Raw genomic sequence first — 22,275 nt, forward strand, 5'->3', positions numbered from 1 at the left:
GGGTAGTTTAACCTCTATCCACATTCTGTTTTTGGCCTCTCTACTAAGTCTGCCAACCGGTATGATATGGGGGTGTTTTTTGAAGTATGGACACTTCTCCACTAAACTTGGCTGATGCCACCAGCACATATAGACCACTTAATGAACTTCAGATGGAAATGACTTTCACTAACTATTTACTTATCATTCATCCAGTGATCTAGAGGTGAAAGGCTCTGTATCCCATTACCAATTCTGTCAGCCATTCTGTTGCCTGAAGCTTGAGCTATTTACTTATCAGCAGGGGGATATTAACCCGTTCTATACGATTGCCACTGCTGACATTATTGTTTACATGTAAGTAACGTATAATTTTCCCTTGTTGTCTCGTGTCCTACTAACATGAATCGCTCAGATGAAATTACTGCATTCTGCTGACTCCTGAGTGCAGTGAAGTGGTGAGAAACCTGCTGTTCTCCCTAACACAATTTGCTTGGCTCCTGAAAACAGCTTTTGTCAGTACTGTGGAGTAAAAATTCAGATTCAGAAGTGGATCACAGCCAGCTCTTCCACTTGTGTAGAAAGAAAGTGCATCATTGTGAAGACCTTCAGTTCTCCACATGGTTTTGCTTCTGTTCCCAGATTAGGTGGCTGACTGTATGGTATGTACCTAATCAATGTAACATGAACTGTGAATGCTACAATCTAAAATACAGTTGGAAATGTGGTCTCAGAAGATATTGGAATTCTCAGACTTAAGGCTGGATTTCAGTGACCTGTATGGTGGTTGGGGGGCAAATTGGGTGAGCATAAGCAATCTCCCTCCCAGAGACAGTCACTATGGTTGTCTCTGGGAGCACAGAGACTGTTTCTTCCGTGTTCCCTTGTGTGTGTACATCATCCTGAGGAGGTGGAATTATGACCCTGCCTTCTTGCACATAGCCAGGGACACTGGGAGAGCAGGAAGCAGTCCCTACCATGCCAATGATGGCACAACCAACACCCTACTTCCCAGAGCACTGGGCCATTCAGGAAAGCAATGTAATGCACTTCCCCCCACTGTGCTAATAAATCCTGAGCAGACAGTGCTGACAGAAAACACAATAAAAGGGTGTAGTAAAGGCAGCAGGGAAAGTTCTTGGGGATATAAGTGAAAGTGTTAAGAAAGAGTTTAAGGCAAAATTTAGAGATACCCTTACTGATTTGGGACATGGGAGCCTTGCTAACAACTTCATTCTGGATCATGTCCTTAGAGGGAAGGAAAGTTCAAGGCAGCTGGATCAGTACCAGAGAGGAAGGATGATCCTGGGGTTAAGGTACGAGCCTGGCAATCAGGATACTCTCATTTAATTCCCTTCCCTGTCCAGATGTTGGCAAGTCACCTAGGGGATGTCTGCACTTGGAGCTACAGGTCTGATTCCCAGCTTGCATAGACTTACGCTAGCTCTCACTGAGCTAGCATGCGAAATATAGTAGTGTAGCCTGGGTAGCACGGGCAGTGGTGGATGGCAGCACGGGCTAGCTATGCTGACTACAAACCGGCCTTAACCCATGGGTACATACCTGACATGGCTCACCACTGCCCAGGCTACCCCGGCTACACTACTAGTTTTAGTGTACCAGTGCGAGCAGAGCTGGAGTGAGTATGTCTTATGCAAGCTGGGAATCACACCCCCTAGCTTCAAGTGTAAATGTAGCCTTAGTCTCTCTGCCTCAGTTCCCCATTTGTATAATCGGGATAATAACACTTCCCCATCTCAGAGCATTGTGGATATGTTGTGGAGCGTTGTGAGGATAAATATATTAAAGAGGAATTCAGATAACTATGATAATAGGGGCCATATGAAGTACCTAAGATAGACACAAGTGAAAGAAGAGATTGGTGGCCAAACTTAGACCTGGTGGTATAAGTGAATGCAAATCCCGCTAGGCTCATAGGAAGTTAAACTGACTTACTCTAGGGGGCACAGGGAGGATGGAATATGTCTGCAAAGAACTTTGAAAACAATCTTCACAGATAAGGTAAAACTTCTGTAAGTTAGCCAAATAAATGTAGCTGAGGTTGCTTTCTACTCTTTGCTATAATACAGTTATTGGCTCATTAGTCAGCTTTCCTTCTTAAAATGTATTTTATCATCTCCCATTCCGTCCATGGCCAGCATCGGTAAGCTCAACCCTGCCCATTTTAGTTTTGTAGACAGAATATGCATAGCTGGAAAGATGAGTACTGGGCTATGTCTTGGCACATTGAAATCCAGACATGGATTCTGGTGTATTTATAGTAGTTGACAGGCCTGATAGGTGGTTCCAAAGAGAGGCCAAGCAAGCCATTAGCAGTTAACCACACAAAAACTGATTTAGAGTGAGGCTATTAACTGAAGAAAATATCCTGCCTATGCTGACCTTTGGGAAGTGTGAAGAGAATTAAACCTGCAAATTCAAAACCAAAAAACAAACAAAAATCAGACAACACCTGCAGCAGAACTGGGCTGTTTTAACAGTGCCCTGAGGATTATAGCATAATAAAGGAGCAGAATAAAAGAGAGGCTGTTATGCTTGGATTATATAATAATCACCATCCCTTTTTAAACAACATTTTAAAATATTAAAATATGTTCACATGGCAAAAAGGCAGACAAAATATATGTATTTCTTTAGTATCAAAATACAAATAGATTCCATCTCCTAGGCAACTGGCCATTGTATAGGATCTAAGGTGATTCTCTAATTATATCATGTTTTTCAGTCACTCATAAGAATGGCCAAACTGGGTCAGACCAAAGGTCCGTCTAGCCCTGTATCCTGTCTACCGACAGTGGCCAATGCCAGGTGCCCCAGAGGGAATGAACAGAACAGGTAATCATTAAGTGATCCATCCCCTGTCGCCCATTCCCAGCTTCTGGCAAACAGAGGCTAGGGACACCATCCCTTAACCATTGTGTTAAAGTTACCTTGTGGAGGGAAAAATGTATTGCATTGTCTGTAGATCAATAAGATAATGGGTGGGTTGTACTGAGAGGAGGTTGCTGTTGAATTATCTCAATAGCTTCTTGAAGTCCCAACACCTATGGCAGAATACTGGCTGGGAGTGAGAAGAAGAAGAAGGGACTGAGGATATGTCTCAAGACTGGGTGAGGGGAGTAGAATGAGTGGTGGGGGCAGATGCAGTGGTGGGAGTGAGCTACTTCTTTCCTCCCCATCTTGTCTCCTGTTGGTTCCTAGCAACCACAAGATTTTGCAGCTTCTCAGCCAGCTGAGTGTCACCTCACAACCACCTTGCAGGTGTCATACACCAGTTGTAAAGTCCTTATCTTAAGGTTAGGACAGGGAACTAGGACTCGGGAGAGCTGAGTCCTACTCTTGACTCTGCCACAGCTCTGTGCCTCAATTTCCCCATTTGTAAATTGAGAAAAAAGGCCCGTCTTTGTAAAACACCTTGAGAGCCTGAGTCAAAAAGTGCAAAATAGGTGCAAAGTATTAAGTCTCCTCATGTTTTAAATGATCTGCCTTAATGCCACCCACGATTTTTTGCTTTCCTAACTCTGTATTATATAATTCAGAGTTAGGTTATGAATATTTATAGAATGTTAATTAAAGCAGCTCCAATAAAACAAATATATGCAGGCTGGAATCAGCATTACTCATCTCTGCTGAAGTTATTCCTTTAGCCCAGGGCAAAGGTTCCTCACTGAGACTAGTAATACTGCCACCTGCTTTCACTGTGGAGCTCTATTGAAGAATGCGGAGTTCATCTGTCAGTGAGCAGGGGTCCCATTTGTCTTTGCCTTTTGTAACTTGCCTGAACTCAGAGCAGCAGGTCACTCGTCACTCTCTGCGGCCATTTGTGCAAGCAAACAAGAGGCATGATTTCGGAAGTAAATCTTTACCAACTGTCATGTGTTTCCCTCCCTCTGTTGATGTTAGCCTTAGAACACGTATAGACACTAGATCACGTTAAGTTAACATGCCCACACAGCTGGAGCTTCACAACAGATTTGTATAAGCTAAGATGTATTCAGAAAACTTCAGAAGTTTGTTGGTTTAAAAATAACAGGGGAGGGGTGAGGAGAGGAGTTGTTTGCTAGGCTATCAAGGTGAAGAGTCTGAGCCGAAGGATAAAATACTGTGTTTAAACACACGTTAGCAATCACCTGTTGTTAGCAAAATTCAATTTTGTGTAGTGTGTGTGTGTGTGGGGGGGGAACTTTGTTTCACAGCGAACATCTATTGACTAGAATAGATTTTTTTCACTGATTTTGGATCAAACTGATGTTGAACCAAATACTGCTCACTTTAATCCTGTTACGGTAGCACCCATGTGTCTACCCAGCTCCTACTCCCCCCAACGGAATCGGGGCCCCAGGATAAAAGGAGATATACACACATTTAGGAAGTGATGATCCCTGCAATAACACTGAGTTTAATTGGTCAAATTCAGCCATGTTAAAAATGGTTACAGCTCCACTCGGTTCAATGCAGGCAGCACTACACATACAAGGCTCTCATTGGTAGAACAGAACAGAATTTGTCCCAGTGGAGTTATACTGCCATTAAACATATGTAAGTGACATCAGAAACAGGTCCTTAGTCTACTTAGACAGATACTTTTGGCTGATGTCATTTGTAGTGCAGTACAAATAAAATAAACTACAGTTAAACTACATTTTACTGTCCAAGTAGAGACACTACCAGGCATTTTGAAAATATATACCACTGGATTTATTATTTGTCATCAAAAGAGTTTGATCTTAATAAACTATTGAATAACACTAAAACTCCCCAAGATTGGTGTCTGGGTTTTCCATTTATTATTAGTATTATTCTGTTTCAATAACTGCCACCCCAACGCTTCATAATGAATTTTAAACTAGGACTCCTACAGATGGGCAGAGTTCATGCAATGTTCAAATCCCTGCTGTTTCATCTGAAATACAAGATGTTTCATTTCTATTATTAAAAAAATGAGCTTCCCTCCTCCAAATCATATTTTCCATGGAGTGAATTGTTCTGTATAAAATCCTTCTACACATCCAGACTGTTGAATCTAATTAAAATGCTTGAGATTCTTTTTTTTAAAGTAACAGAAAACTGTAAAACAAAGGAAATCCAAACATGTTGATTCTCAAAAAAAATATTGTGACAAATATTTGGGAAGATGATTAGAAAAGAAACAGACTGTACGATGAAGACAAAAAATAGATTTATGTATTTAAAAGGGTGTAGTCTAGTATTTCATAGATTCCTGTTACTTTCAAACGAGTTCCCATCTGATTGCTTTAAAAAGCTGCAGACAGCAGTGTGAGCAATTATTTGACTCCTGTTTTGGTTTTAATTAACTTGAAAATAGGTGTACATAATTCAACAATCTTTTTTTTCTGAAAAATGTTCAACAAATCTCTCTCTTAACCAGATGATCATACTAACTCAATTTTCAAGCAATTCTGCATGCAATCTCAGGAAAAACTAATTGCATGCAGATGGGTACTTACTGCACAAAACCCACATTTTGGGCACCCAAATATCCATATTTGTGCACTCAGATTTTCATATGATGCTTGAATTTCATAAATACTTGTTCACACCTGTGTCTAAGTATTTTTTTGGAAGTAGTTTAGGTGCTGATTTTTGAAGACTTAGTCTTTTGACATTGCTATAGCTTCTGCTGTCATATGTGTGCTACTCCCTTGACGTTAACAACAGCTGCAAGCAGCAGAGGGCAGAACTTCTATCTATCTATCCAGATTCTCATAATGGCATCCATTTCCCCCTAATGTTTTCTGGAATTTACCTGTCAGTGCCTTAATCCTACCAAAGTAGTTACAAATTTATGATTCCCTGCCTACAATAGAGTAAAACAAAGCACAGGATCTGTTCATAGAGACACCAGCTAAGACAGTAAAAAGGCCATAAAGAAAAGATTATGGAAGAGACAGAGAAAAACTGAAGATAGTGCTGTGGTTTAACACACTCCTTTTTATTGCTGGAGACACAAGTTAAAATCTTTGGTGGTCAGCACTTAGTTTCTAGTGGACAGTTTTCAAGATCACTATTAGTATCACAATATTACTAAACCACCATCCTACTTTGCTCAGATTAGCCCCATTGCCACCAGAGTAGTGCAAATGAAGCTGATACATTTGTCAGTTTCCACAACTAAGTTCCACATTTGCCAATGAATTAATTTAGCAATATATCCTTCTACCACATAGCAACGGACAGTGGCAATGTTGTCAAAATAAAAGGATGATTTTTGCTTAACATGTTGCCTTTTACCAAAAGAAATGTTTCTGCATCTTGCTTTGAACATCACAGCCTTTACCATTTTCCTGCAATTCTCAGGGTCAAATGTTTTCTCAGTAAAACGAACACTTGAACTGCAGAGGGGATAAAATCTCAGAATCCTCCGTCATCCAAAAACTGCTTTTCACTCAACCTGCAAACAAGAATCAACGTCCCTGGCATCCCAACCAGAGAGTATTCCCATCAACAAACCTTTTAAAAACTCATTAGGGGATCATCACCAAAGGTTAACTCAGTGCTACCTTCTTGTCACCTGCTTGTCAATGGTGGTGAACACAGTGAGAAGTGAAGAGTTCTTTTATATTTGCCAAGTAAATAGACCAATGAGTTTTAAATCTATGAAGAACATAAGGTTACTTTTTAACAACTCGTGCAACAGAATTTTGGTTCTCCCAACTCATCCCAGGCCCCCCAAGTTGAATAAGATAAATGTGCAAGGAGAAGATGTGGTTTTGTTTTTCCAGCTGTCTGTATTCTTCATCTTAACTTGTATAGGCCTGATTCTGATCCCAATCAATTCAGTTTTACTGGTTTCAGTTACACTGGTGCAACTTGATTGATTTCAAGGGAGCCATTCCCACTATGTTTTCATGTGAAGAAGGCAAAGAATGCTGGGTAAAAATATGACTATTTATAATTATACTTTTCCCTGCTTCATGACTCTCAATATAATTTTTAAAATGTGGGCCAGATCATATCCCTAGGCAAGTATCAGCACAGGGGGCAGAAAACTCAGAGTTCCACTACCGTTCTTCAATCACATGTCAAGGGAGAGGTTCTCCCATGTGAAAGAAAGGAAGGATCTATCCCATACACCCAGCAGAAGCCCTCTGATCTGAGCAGTCCCTGTGTTCAGCCACAGTGGTGGCCTTCTTGCAACCTGCACCCATTCCTGGGTAGCACAGGTCTCCTATCTAAGGGCTGTCTCTGCAATCTCCTTAAAGGAGGAAGGTCTCTGCAAGGAGGTTAATAGTGTCTGACAGCATTAGCTTTCGTTTACACACACCACCGGGAGCTGGGTAGAGGAATGGGAGATGGTCAAAATTATGTATGCTCTCCCCAGCCAGAATTTGCCCCCCTCCCCACCAAAGAAATATCTGAATTGGTGCCTGAGGTTCTCAGACACAGCTTTTCAAGGCCCTCTTCTACAGCTGCTTTTAGGTAAAAATACTCTGCACTCCTGCCATGTGATGTTCCATGTGCCCAGCACCCCAAAGGATATTTTACACATGATTGGAAGGAACACATCTGCCTTGGCAGCATTCCTCTTCCACCACTCTGCTTGATCCAGCTGTTACAATAATCACAGCAACAACAAAAAATATTATATTTACTACCTTTCCGACACATCTATCTATTGGAACATCTTCTCTAGCATGAAAGTCCTGCTTCAAAACAGCCCACTTCTTGCTGATAATAGGACTTCCTGATTAGGTGGCTTTACCTAGATCAGGGGTCGGCAACCTTTCAGAAGTGGTGTGCCGAGTCTTCATTTATTCACTCTAATTTAAGGTTTTGCGTGCCAGTAATACAGTTTTAACGTTTTTAGAAGGTCTCTTTCTATACTTCTATAATATATAACTAAACTATCGTTGTATGTAAAGTAAATAAAGTTTTTAAAATGTTTAAGAAGCTTCATTTAAAATTAAATTAAAATGCAGAGCCCCCCGGACTGGTGGCCAGGACCCGGGCACTGTGAGTGCCACTGAAAATCAGTTCACGTGCCGCCTTCGGCACACATGCCATACATTGCCTACCCCTGACCTAGATTCAACAGAGCAATACTTATTGGACTCAGATTAGACGATGATCAAAGATATGTGAAGATTTCAGAGGGAAACTAGAAAAACCCGAAACACTTAGTGTTGCACATTTTCTAAAACAGACAAATTTTGTAAAATACTCATGGCATTTTGTGAGGGTTTTGGTTACAGTGAGGATTCTTGCCTCTCACAGGATCTGGCCACTGTAGTGAAAGATAAATTGTTACCCAGAAGTCACTTTATATATGTATTTGCATACATAAGGGTGTATTATCATATGCGCTAGAGGCCCTTAACATAACTTAAAAATACCCACATCAAAGACTCCCCAGCACAACTAATATGCAGCAATACCATTCAATATAAACTGTAACCAGCAAGCCAAGCAAATGAAAAGCTATAATATTTTGCCCCTCCATCAATTTGCCATTCTCATGATACTCCACCATGAATAAATATCTTGGGGGGAAATGGGCTTTAAAGCATGCTATGAAGAACATCACATTTGGCTATTTGGGAACAAAAGGAAGGCACCACTTTCCAAAGCCACAGGGCCCTCCCAGAGAATGCCTGGCCAGCAACCCTCTCTCTGTTATGCCAATGGGACTTCATCTCAGTGCCTCTGCTGATCTCATTTGTGGCAGTACAGCATGGGAAGAGAGGTGGTTTCTCAGATAGGGAGGTCTTAAGCTATTTAGGGCTTAGCAGGAGTAAAACCACCACCATAAACTCCACCTCAGTAACCCAGAAGCAGCCAGTACATGTAATTAGTAAAAGCTTTAACATACACATGACTTACGAGGAGAGGCTGAGGGAACTGGGGTTATTTAGTCTGCAGAAGAGAAGAAGGAAGGGGGATTTAATAGCTGCTTTCAAGTACCTGAAAGAGGGTTCCAAAGAGGATGGAGCTCGGCTGTTCTCAGTGGTGGCAGATGACAGAACAAAAAGCAATGGTCTCAAGTTGCAGTGGGGGAGGTCTAGGTTGGATACTAGGAAACACTATTTCACTAGGAAGATGGTGAAGCACTGGGATGGGTTACCTAGGGAGGTGGTGGAATCTCCATCCTTAGAGGTTTTTAAGGCCCGGCTTGACAAAGCCCTGGCTGAGATGATTTAGCTGGGGATTGATCCTGCTTTGAGCAGGGGGTTGGACTAGATGACCTCCTGAGGTCTCTTCCAACCCTAATCTTCTATGATTCTATGATACACATTGGCTACATTTTTATATCCATATTTCTCACCTCCCCTTTATTTTGTTATGGTAAAATGTTTTGGAATGTGTGTCCTGTAATGTGCCCAATAATCTCGTAACTACAAAATGTAAAATGAATAGCAGTGTAAGGGCCTGCTGCCGTAGAGAGAAATGGCAAAACTCCCATTGAATTCAGTGGTACAGGTTCAGACTCTAAGCTTCAGTTCTGAACCCTGATTCAGCAGGGCACATAAGCATGTGCCTATCTTTAAGTGTGCAAGTAGTCTCACTGAAATCATGCTTAAAGTTAGGCATATGCTTAAGTACCTTGCTGAAATGGTGCCTACCTAGGGAGTTTTGCTTGCCTTTGAACTGCTGGATCAGTCCCTAAATATGCAAGCCGATTCATTTTGGGGGCAAGATGTGGCCTCCCTGCTGTGTCAGTAATCTATCTTTTTAACTTTTCAAATGTGCTATGTGCAAATACTTATCTCTAGCAGAAAGCATATGGATCAGCATTTCCATAGTTCATTTTGCTCTACCTGGAGCATTTCCCTGCTCTCTGAGTACAGAGTAGAAGTAACTGGGTAGATGGAAACTGTGAGCGACTGGTTACAATTTATACAGAGTTAAAATGTTGCTAATTGCTGATGACACTTTTGTCATAATATTCCAACATGAATATGAATTTTGATGCATAAATACTTGTAAATCTTTAGTTTTATTATTGGCACACTTCACCTCTTTTAAATGAAGGCAGCCTTTGGATGCATAAATCAGCCACTCAGGCATGTAGAAATACTATTCTGTGTGTTGCAAACAAGCACAGAGTATGCCAAAACAATAGGGAAAATTGCCTTCCACACTGTTGCTATGTAAATAATGTAAGGATCCTCTGGGAGAAGGCTAACGATTTATTTTAAGAAATTGGGTTATGATTTACTTCAAAACGACCAACCTATTAAAGTCCTGCCAATTCAAATACTGCACATTTTATACAACTCAGTGGGGAAAAATCAATTAATTTCCTAATGTTTATGCACCATAATAGTTATAGAATTTTGCAAATGCTTCCAGAGTTCTAATCTCGCCATCTCTTTCAAGTCCGCTCCACTGAACTCTTATATGAAAAGACAAAAGTTGGATCAACAGGGATTTGGGGAGGATTCTCCTGCCTCAGCAGTACTGTTATTCAAAGTAAGCAAGGCTCTTCTCTCTGCAAGAAATTTCTTTGACAGTGCTGACTAGCTTGAACTTTTTCAGAATGCCATGTGTGTTTGTTTGATTAAGCCTTTGCACGTTTGTTTGCAAGAGTCTCAGTGACAACTGGTTAAAAAAATAGCCTTCCCTGACTCACGTAGTCTCATAAACATAGTTTTGTAAGGGCTTGATCCTGCAAAACTTTACTCAGGTGAGTAGTCCTATTGAAGTTAATGAAGCTATTCATGCAAATAAGGGTTATTCACTGATGTATGAGATTGCAAGAGTGGGCCTTAGAATGCTGATAATTGCACTCAAACTCACACCATGTAAAAATATGTTCTACCTAGCATTGTTCATCAGGGTTATACTAACTACATCCTGCATTTGCTACATACGCCACTAAAATATAATTATATATAATTACATAGTATATTTTAGGCTCATTTTACATGGTTTCTTTTTCACAGATCTACATTTTGTGTGATTCTCAAACTGATGTTACAGATGGACTAGTGTTGAGATAGTTAAAAGTATATCTGAAAACAATGAGAAATAAGATGAAAGATGGAGATAAGCTACAATCAATGGACATTCAGGGCTTGAGCTTATTCTGCAGTATTTCCATGCCTATAAAAAGGTGGGCAAACATAGTAGATGATCCTGTAAGATATTATACTGTACACAACAGAAGCTGTATGCTTCAGCAGAATGATAATGGAATAGGAAGTTTTCAGTACTAGATTACTGGTTTGGATCCAGCCAGAGACCAGGGCCGGCTCCAGGCACCAGCAAACCAAGCAGGTGCTTGGGGCGGCACATTTTCAGGGGCAGCATTCCAGCCAGCCTTTTTTTTTTTTTTTTTTTTTGCGCTTGTGGTGGCAGGAGCCTAGAGCCGGCCCTGGCAGCAGCAGCACGTCCTGCACAGGGGCGCCCTGGGGCCGCTGCGGTTCGTGTCGGGGAGCAGCGCCTGTACCTTATGGCCGGGCGGGCTCTGAGCACGGGACACTTGGGCTGGGGGCCGCCCCGCGGGGCGCACGGAGCCGCCTGCTGGTGCCGCAGGGTGGCCGCTCCCCAGCGCTGCAGCCGGGGCTGGGCGAAGCGGCCCGAGCCACCCAGGGACTGCGGCAGGGCGGCCAGGAGCAGCAGCAGCTGGGCCATAGTGGGGACCGGTGCCTGGGGCGTTGCTGTGCGGGGCTCGCGTCCCACTCTCTGGGGCTCCGCTCTGTCTGGGGCTGCCCTGCCCCGGGTCCTCAGCTCTCTGCCAGGCGGTCCCCCGGCTCTGCTGTCCCGGGTTCCGGCCGGTCCTGGAGGCGGGAGCCCCAGCTGGAGGGAACCTGGGCTGAGGCGTGGCCTGGAAGCCCTGCTGCTTACCCCGACCCTGCCAGCACCGGACAGGCTGGAGGCGAGGGGGGAAGCGGGTGGAGTCAGCACGGGGGAAGCCCTGGGCTGGGACAGCAGGGAGTGCGGGTGCGGGGGGGGGGAGAGCCCAGAGTTTGGGCGGCAGGGGCTGCAGATGGGGGGGAGAGCCCAGGGCTGGAGTGGTAGGGGGATGCGGGGGGAGCCCAGGGCTGGGGTGGGGGACAGCCAAAAATTTTTTTGCTTGCGGCAGCAAAAAACCTAGAGCCGGCTCTGCCAGAGACCAAACATTTTTATAATCTGATGATTGTTCAACAAGTGAGTTGGTGGTTTTCGGCCTACTGGATACTTGTCCACCCCACAAAGACTAATCATTATTTTTGTAGGCAGTTTTGGCAGAGGTCAAGGACTGAATGGACCGTGAACATTAAATAATACTCTCTCCCCTGCAGGTGGCTCCTGCAGTTCAGACACAGTCGTGGATTTGGTTTGCACACAGAAGTTGTGGCCTTTTTTATGAAGAATGCACTCTATGGAACTGTCAAACCAGCACCTTTCACTATTATTTTGTTCATATGTATTTTTAACTATACTGTACACACAAATATGTTTCTGTATCAGACTGCCAGGGTGTAACAGAGCAGAATTTGTTTCTAGAAGCCTAATCCCGCCCCACTGAAATCAACTGGAATGTTGCCATTTATTTAAAAGAAAGCAAGATCTGGGCCTTCAATCTGAATGTAGCTCAGGGTTCTACTTTAATCTCTATTGATACTGCTAGGCAATGAAATCAGATGCGGAAGCACAAGAGCTGTGCTCAGTCCCTACATGGGTTGCATGCATTACCCTTCAAGGGAAAAGTTCGAAGGAATCACTCAAAAATTATTTAGCCAAGCCATAGGAATTGTTACAAAAATTCCATGCAACAAATATGACCTGAAGCGAGTGGGGTAAGAGTTAATTCCATTTACAAACACCATGATGTGCTGATCTAGAAAGTGTGACTTGTGCTTTTCTTAATTAATACCTGTGTTTACTTTAGTTAATAGTATTTTTGTATTTCACTTTAATCAAAATTTATCTGCAACTAGCACAAGGACACTCTGTGTTCTTATATATAAGGCTAAATGATGTAATATGACTTCCTGTAGCTATGGAGACCTTTGCTCTTGTTAGTGCTGCTATTCCATTTGACTGTTATCCTGTATAATCTTTAAAGAATGTTTTTAGTCATGGGCCCTTCACCTTCTGGTGATTTCATCCAGATACAATTTCCACGGGCTTCATCCATTTAGACAGAATAAAAGAGGGGACCATCTGAATAAAATAAAATGTCACCATTAAATTGGTTTTTGTAGCTTAAGGTATAATGTAATGATATTTCCCAACAGCTGCTTTCAGTTGGATTTGAAGTTTTGAAAACCCTTTGTGTCTGATTCAAGGTAATAAAATGCAGGTTGTGTTACTTCCTCCTTCTGTGTCACATATAATAAGCAAAGCCCTGATACCTTACATGGCAACTGATGGCCATTACGAATTTTTACTTTATGCTAATGTTAATCACTGACCTCAACAGTTGAGAAATGAGGCACTGATGAAAATACCTTTCCCCAAAGAGCTAAGGAGTGAATGAAGCATTTTAGTATTTTATTTTAGATTTTAGATTTTGTTATATATTTAGGGTATCTCTAATTTGCTGTGCTCATTAAAAATTATCCATAAAATATTGTTCATATATTTCTATCAGCTTGTGCAGTTACAGTAGATTATATTAAAAAGTAGTCCGTTTATTAATACCATTACATACGGCCTTTCATCCTAAAATATTCTGAAGTGCTTTACAAACTGAAATACAAGCTATACGAAGGGGTCACTTCATTGGCCAGGGAAGTGAAGTATGGCAAGTGTTTGCAGTGCACAGCACTAGTAGATAAGAACTTAAGACAGAAGATGAAGATTAGTGTATCCAACTGAAATGACAGAGGGAATGTAAGGAGGCAAAAAGTAATTACTTAAGTTGAAATTATCACCTGACTTGTACAAAATGGGCTATGGGATCTTTGATTAAAACAAATGATCAGTGCACGGTATATATCAAATCTCAGGGATGGCACTTCCTCCAAAATGGTGTCCTTCATATTGGTATTACAGTAGATCCTAGAAGCACCAACTGAGCATGAGGTTCCACCGTGCTAGGTGCTGTACACACACACAGTGAGAGACAGTCCCTGTCCTCTGAAAAGCTTATGGTTTATGTAGACAAGACAGACCAAGGATGTGAGGGGAAACAGGTTCGGAGAGATGAAATATCTTACTCAAGTCAGTGGCAAAGCTGGAAATAGAAGCCATGTTCGCTGAGCCCCAGTCCAGTGTCCTATCCACAAGACTATGCTGCCTCCCCAGTAATACCGTCTTCAGAATTAACAAATACCCCTGACATTAAAGCAAGACACTTCTAAATAATTTGTACAGTGTCTGTCATACAAACTGTATCCCAGAACACTTAGTGGAGTTAAAAGAATAGACCGAGAATTAGATCTCGAGAGTGACAAGGTGGGTGAGGTAATATCTTTTATTGGACCAACTTCTGTTGGTGCAGGAGACAGAAATTGGTCCAATAAAAGGTATTACCTCACCCAGCTTGTCTTTCTAACTTCCTGGGGCTGACATGGCTACAATAACACTGCATAGAACTAGAGAGTGGCACGGGTAAGGAAAAACAAAAATCACTATTATTATGAATTATTTATCTGTATTGCTGTAGTTCCCAGGAGCCCTCATCATGGACCCAGACCCCACTGTGCTAGGAGCTGTACAAACACCGAAAAGAAAAGTTTTCTGATGAGATTTCAAAAAAGCAAGGACCATTGCTGAAGGATTCAAAAAGACAAGAGCTGCATCAGAGAAAGATGTCATACCAACTGCGATGAGACCATAGGATAAGAGAAAGAGGACGCCAGTGCTAGGTAAATGAAGGAAGAGAGAGAAAGAGAGACGGTACAGGACGTAGACTGGACTAAGTCTATGGACTGTGTTCTAAACAAAGAGGACAAAATTGAGAAAGGAGGGAACATCCTTCTCTTTTGGTGAAGACTATGGCTTCTGATGTTGAGACTGACATAAAACATTTCAATTGTCAGCACAGAAATCAGACCCTTCTTTCATACAGTACAGTTTCTCTGTTGAAATTACTTTTGTCTTGCGTCTTTGGATGTCTCTTTCCCCAGAGGATCATGAAATGTTAATGCTAGTGAAAGGCCTTCCAAATGAAGCAACCCATTTTCAGCATGGATACCCTTAACTCTGGAAATGGCTTCACTGCATGATGCAATCTCATTAGTGACATTACCATTTATTCTGACTCATCATCTTTATATCTGTCATAGCAGGAAGAGAGACAAACCTTTGTCTCTCTTCCTGCTATGACAGATATAAAGATGAATTGTGTCTGTTTTTGGATTGAAACAATTCAAAAGTACCAGTTTTCACATGACTGACACGTGAAACCATAAATCAGCTTCAATTCTCTTGGAATTTTACCAAGCTTTCCATGAAACTCATTCCAAATTTATTCAAAACTAAGTATGCCAGCAGGTACATTATTGTGGCCTGATGTTTGGGTTTTTAATTAAATCAGACAAGCAAGAACTTTATGGATTTCACCATAAAAGTTTTGAAATAGAAACAGTGTACTGTGTATTAATAAAAGATCTTTGTGAAATTAGGAGTACTGGTGAAGTGAATGAATTAGCAAAAAAGACTTAGATTTGCTAGTCTTTATGTCAGTTCCAGGGAATCAAGAAGTCACACCTATGCTCAGATCTGGACAACCACCATTAGATCAGTCAAGAAAAACTACTCTGCAGAAGTCTAATCCTGCAACACATATCCCCATGAGTGACTCTTTCTGATGCGATTACTGCCATTAGTCAATGGGCATATTCAGGTGAGTACAGATTATTTGTGTGAGTAGGAATTTTAGGATCAGAGCTATAGGCAGGAAAAAGTTGATATCATCCTTCTGCCTAAATGTAAGGATTTCCTCAAAATCTGCATGTTAAAACCAATAACCATCGTTAAATATTTTACTTACAAAATAAGGGCCTCATGCTGCAAGGTCCTGAGCACCTCCTGTGAAACACTGAGCACCCACAAAGTCAAGGTTATGTTCTAACAAGGTGAATGGAGAAAACAATGCCCACTTTTATGGAACACTTTGAAATCTCTGTATATAAGACACTACATAAGGGCCAAGGTGGTCCTCCCTCCCCCTTTTTAATGAGGCTCCTGAATTTAGCACCTATCATCTCCAGTTTAGTGCTGCAATTTGTCAATTTCGCAGTACAGAGCAGCATGGGATGAAAAAAGCTAGGGTAAGGAGTTGGCAATGTCTTAAAAATGTTGTTTTCTGATATTACATAGGGTCTGAAAACTGCCCCCGTTAATAAACGCTGAAAGACCATAAGCAGGGATCAGTGCTGTTGGTCTCACCCACTCACAGATTTCATTTCACTATGTCCTAGCCTAAGAGATACAGGCTTCCAAAGCAGAACACCACTAAGGAACGAATTCAGTGGGAGTTCAATGTATGTATAGGTTTACCATTTTCCCCTTGGTCTTAATCATCATGAAAAATCATAATAAGAATTGTCAGGCACAGCCACTGGTAATCAGCTAAAGCTGATTAGGCAGCCATGTGGCTACTGAGCGGCGACCGCCCTGCACCTTTAAGCAGAGGGGTATATTTGGTTGGTGGGTTGAATGAAGGGAACAGTGCTTTATGGCTGAGGGGCAGGAAGGGAGATGAATGCTGAAAAAAGGTCAGTGTGGTCACTGACTCATGCCCTAGGAATGCAGGGTTTAAAAGGGGCAGCTCTGCGCCTGAAGCCTCCCTTTTACAAGGACCAGGCTGAAGCAGGAGGTAACACAGCCCTTCAGCATATCTCCGCATGGCTCCATGTGGAAGCAGAACAGTAATAAAGGGGGAAAGGGGGGCAATTACTCCCTTCCTCAGGCCCCGGGTAGGATGAAGCAGGCACAGGAGAGTAGCTGCGCAAGGGGAGGGTGATGTGGCTAGCGAGGCAGCCTGCAGTCTCATTCATTCCCCGAGCAGGGACACAAAAAGAGTGTGCACCTACAAGAAGATTATGCATCACTTTGTGCTATACAATTGTGATAATTTTTTGCCTCATCCGACTCCACACAGCTAGCAAACTTTAAACAAATACAACTTTCCCTGTCTTTCTTTCGCAAATGCTCTGGGGTGTCTTGTGGCACCGGTAGCACTTTGACAGCTCCAGTACTTGTGCTCAAAAGGCTTAATCCAAAGCCCATTGAAATCAATGGAAAGACTCATTTTATATACTTTATTGGGCTTTGGATCTTACCCAAGTGAGCATAAGAACTGAGATACTTGCTCCCCACTGTGAAGGCTGTAATGTGAAGGTCCTGTGACCTTTCCTCCTGTCCCTTTGTGCACCGGCACAAGGCAAAGCCAGAATCTGGCCCTATATTATGCCCTTGATTATTCCTTTCTATGGAAAATACTTCACATATATTGAATCTGATTTTGATTATTTTTATTCTCCCATCTCCTTGGTTTATCGATTCCGGGCCGTGTTCTGCATTAATGTACCCTTTAGTTAATTCAATGAGTGTAAATCAGTATAGAACGTTGCACCTTATCTGATTTGAATTTTATGCAATGTATGGACCACTTCCCACTTCCCAGCTCTGACCACTGTGCTCTTTATTCCAGCCTCAAAATCGTTAATGAAAATATGGAATATTATTACACACTGATTGGACCCCAGGGAGGCCCCATTTGACAACTCCTCCCAATTTGACAGTAAACCATGAACAATTACTCTCAGTGTTTGATTTTTTAGCCAATTATGCATTCATATCTCATTAGTTTCCCTCTGAGACTCACTTGGAAATGTATCAAATGGCTTAATAAAGCATGTTATTTGCTCATATAGTACATTGTTCAGCTTAGCTGCACTATGAACAAGCACCTATCAATGTTTACATTGACTGGGACAGTGCTTTGCAGGGAAAGGATATCCTATAAAGAAAAAGTTACTATTGTGTTAGTAGTAGATGAAAGTCCTTGTTGTCACACAGTGTGATGGTTGTGTTGTGTGGGCTATTCTGAAATACTGTAGCCACTGGGCCAATTAATCCACCATCTGTGCAGTCTCCCTCATACAACCAATGAAATTGTTGCATACAAATTAGCTGTAGAGTAAAAGTAGTGATTGGTTGAGTTACCGCTGATATCATAATGGTCTGGGACTGTTGGCATGGCATAAATACATGCATAACTGTCTCACGGGTGTAATTTGTAAAGCCAAAATGGCTGAAACTTTTTTAAAATGGATGGTAAAAGACTGCAAAATCCAGTTATGATTGAACCCGGTGATTTTCTAAACAAAAAAAGCTCTCAGCCATGCCGGTAGTTGTTTCCATTGCTTTACACTGACTCAACAGATATTCTAGAACTTCAGAGTGACACAAAGACAGAGGGACAATCCTAGACTCTTCTTATATAGATTAACCACTCACAGTGGGTATATTTTTCTAAAGCATCTAAATAATTTAGGAGCCTATTGTTATATCTGGATCCAGCAGATACACACACACAGAGCAGCTCATTTAAGCACACCTAGCTGCTGTGGAAATGTTTATTGTTCTGGCTGCAAAACTGAAAACAACATGAAACTGAGACTTTTCACCGGGGAGAGAGGGGTGCTCACAGATTTAAAGGGATAGGACCTCACATTTCTCCATCCTACTTTAACAAACATCCCAAATACGTATACATTATCGTTTATATGGCTAACATGAAACACTATATAACCTAACTAAAAGTTGTGGGTGGACTACACCAGACTCTCAAATTGCAAGGGATTATTATGCCCTGGAATAGCAATTCACTAACTAAACAATTTATAAATTCAGGGACACCACTGGTTTTCACAATCCCTTGGGATGACATAGTGATGGGGGTGTACAGCATGCTGAACAACAGGAACAGTTGGTGGGAAGGAATCAGCTGGATCTGGTACCAAAGTTTCTCCCAACAAGTCATCAAAATTAGGAGTTGTAACAGAAGGATGTTCAATCAGAGGATCTGAAAGTCCAACTGGAACTTCCCTGGACTCTCATATTCACTGAGACTGCAATGTTCTATATGTCATTTCCATAAAATACTGTTGAATAATTTTACCACAAACAAAACAGGTCCCGTGCATTTTACAAGTTCTCCAGGTACCAATTTCACTCCAAAACTGTAGCTGTGAGTCCACACTAAGTCTCCTACATGAAAAGAATTATGACAAATCTCACATCGTCGATCAATTGCATAGTTTAGGATTTAGCTACGTGTGAGGCAACATCAGAATGGAGCAGGTCCCAACAAGTATGTAAAGATCACTTCAGGAAAAGGATTGCAGGTGACCTCTTGGTAGTAGCAAGTGGTGTGCTTCTGTAGACAAGCAAGAAATTGTCCAGTTTCTGCTGATGACTCCAAATAGACTTGTTAGCTCTCAAGACATGCTTAAATATTTGTACAAAGCATTCCACTAGTCCGTTTGTAGCAGGATGGTAAGGAGCTTTACATATATGCTGAATTCCATTTGAAGCTGTGAAATTCTTCAGAACGGAATTGAGATCAACTGTAATAGTAAACCAAACTGGCTAAAACATGGTACAAAGATGTTGAATGGTCTTGGTAGATGAAAACTTCTGGTCATTTTGAATGGGCATCAACTACAACCAAAAATATATAACCTTCTAAAGGCCCAACAAAGTCCATGTGAATACATATTCAAGGAGAGGCCACGACCAAAGATCTAGATGGGCTGTGCCAGGATCATGCTGAATTTGCTAACATTAGTATTATACTTTGTCTTCTTCTCAATATCCCCTGCCACCAGATATGACTCTAGGCTATGGTCTTCATCCTTACAATGCCAAAATGACCTTTGTGAAACACTTTCAAAACCTAAGATTGAAGTGGTTTTGGAATGATCACTCACATTCCCCATAAGGTAGATAGATAATATTGACGAGACATGAATTGTGTAGACTGGGGATTCTTTTGATCCAACACTGTACTCTGTAGTACCATTCCCTTCACAAGAGAAATCACATCATCCGTAGCAGTTTCTTTGTTGATGTCTATATTAATGATGGGTTATCTAGCCATCAAATTGAGACAAGAACACTTTGTACCAAGTTTCTTTGGTTGACAGGAGCTTGGGCATGGCAGGTGTGACAGCCCATCAGCATTGCCCTGCTGAGTCCCTTTAGGAAATTGAATAGTACAGGAATGAGCTGAAAGTAGCAATTCCCCACATTGCATATGAATAGCAGCTAATGACAGAATTCCATGTTTCAGTCCAAAAACAGAAATCAACAGAAGATGATCCATTAGCAAGGTAAAAAGTCTTCCATACAGATAGGTATGGAACTTTCAAATTCCAAAGATAGAATGAGAAGCTTTTAGCGCTATTTGCACATAGTTCTTCTCAGGAGTAGTGAGTGTTCATGATGCAAAGGCAATTGGTTTCTCCACATTGTTAGAAAAAATGTGGGAAAAAACTGCACCCACTCCATATGGTGAAGCATCACAAGAGAACTGTATGGGTGGTGAAGAATCAAAGTGCTTAAGAACTTTGGCCGAGCTCAAACATTTATTTGCTTCCTTAAATGCACACTCACACGCTTAGACCATTTCCATTGTTTCTTTGTTCATAATAGTTCATGTAAAGATGCTACTACTGTTGCCAATTTAGGCAGAAATGTGCCATAGTAGTTAAGCAATCCTAGGAATGAATCTAACTATGACACTTCTCTAATGATAGTGCTTCAGTGCCCTTTCTTTCTCTGGCAATTTCTTTAAGCCCTTGGCATCAATTACATGTCCAAGATGTTCAGCCGAAGGACCTGCGGACAGGGCAGGTAGACAAACCGGCCCGGCCCGCCAGGGGCTTTCCCTATACAAGCGGCGACCCCAGTTTGAGAAACACTGCTCTTGATCCTTTCCTGTAATAAGGATGTTATCCAAATAGCATTGGACTTCATTCAGTCCCTTCAGGATCTCACACTTGGCTTTCTGAAACAGGGCAGGTGCCAAAATGACAACAAAAGGCAACCTGTTGTAATAAAATAAAGCTTTTTGTGTGTTGATTGTGAGATATTCGTGAGATGCCAGATCAATCTCCATTTGTAGGTATGCACTGAGCAAATCCAATTTACTGTCCTCCACTAACAATAGCAATATGAGGTAATGGATATTGATCTGCACATAAAATTGGATTCAGTGTTACTTTGAAATCTCCACAAATTCAGATGAGACATCCTTCTTGATCACTGGTACAATGGGAGTAGGCCACTCACTGTGTGAAACTGGTGACAGGACTCCAATATTCACTAAATGGTCAAATCAACTTCCACCAGAGGCTTCAGAGAGTAAGACACAACTCAGAGCTTGCAGTATTTTGGATGGTTGTCAGATTGAACAGTGAGCTGTGAGATTCACTGACAAATTGTTCATCTGTCCAAGCTGTTTTTCAAAACCTTGGAGTGTCTGTCCAGTATGTCTTGAAGATTTCAAGGTGTTTCTGTGCTTGCCTTCATGTTGGTCCAATTCATCCTGAGTTTCTCAAGCCAAGATCTGCGAAATAATAGTGCCAAAACTTTGCTTAAATCACATTCAAGGATAAAGCCAGTGGTTGTCCATCTATCTGCATTTTCAACTGGAGTATCCCTTCTGGGTCTAATTTTTCTCTGGTATAAGTCTTGAAAACTGTGGAGGAAGTCTGGTGACAGGTAGAGGCAAACTCAGCGAAATGGCAGCTCCGGTATCAAGCTCCATTCCTGTAGGAACTCCTTTGATTAAGGGATTAACCCAGATGCCATGTAACTCCATATTGAGATAATACGTGTCATGCTGGATCTTGGTCAGTGTCACTAGAGCTCTTTATTTTTCCATATTATGAATTCCCAACTTCCATCCTTGCTTAGGTTCCATCTTCATAGGTGTCTTCTTGGATGAACTGATACACTGTTGCTGGTCACTGAACTGTGTGACAGGTCATGGTGATGTGCCCTTTCTTCTGACACTTTCTGCAAATGATCTAGCATGTCCTTCTCAGTGTGAGTAATCTGTGCACAATGGCCACATGGAAATTCCTTATGTTCCCGTGGTCCTCTGTCTCATCAATTCATGAGGTGAATTTCTTGGTTCACACTAAATTTCAAAAAATCCTTCTCTGTGGTGTCCATTGCAACTGCTACTTCAACAGCCTTCGTGAATGTAAGCACTGATACAGTAACTTCTTCTGGGCCTGATCATTGTGTAATCCAGAGACTAATAGGATCACAGGGCATCGCTTAAGGTTTGTCCAAACTGAGAGTGCTCTGACAAGTTCCTTAGAGCAGCAACAAACTGTGCTACTGATTCTCCGCTTCCCA

The 22,275-nt window shown here is 41.7% G+C and overlaps 1 protein-coding gene and 1 long non-coding RNA gene across 4 annotated transcripts in view; one reads left to right on the top strand and one right to left on the bottom strand.

Moving 5' to 3' along the window:
• Positions 1 to 15,766, top strand: part of LOC135972916 (uncharacterized) — a 48,937-nt gene extending 33,171 nt beyond the window's left edge. The window contains exons 2-5 of one of the 2 annotated variants that reach the window (XR_010589541.1): positions 10,905 to 11,074; positions 12,246 to 13,235; positions 14,558 to 14,759; positions 15,580 to 15,766. This is a non-coding gene — a long non-coding RNA (uncharacterized LOC135972916). Of the gene's footprint in view, positions 1 to 10,904; positions 11,075 to 12,245; positions 13,236 to 14,557; positions 15,171 to 15,579 lie in introns of those variants that run through there. The other variant, XR_010589538.1, reaches the window with a different exon arrangement.
• SEMA3A (semaphorin 3A) overlaps positions 1 to 22,275 on the bottom strand; it is a 412,334-nt gene that overhangs the window by 371,436 nt on the left and 18,623 nt on the right. The window lies entirely within an intron of this gene.

The sequence above is a fragment of the Chrysemys picta genome, chromosome 1 (genome assembly GCF_011386835.1).
Source record: "Chrysemys picta bellii isolate R12L10 chromosome 1, ASM1138683v2, whole genome shotgun sequence".
Lineage (NCBI taxonomy): Eukaryota > Metazoa > Chordata > Testudines > Emydidae > Chrysemys > Chrysemys picta.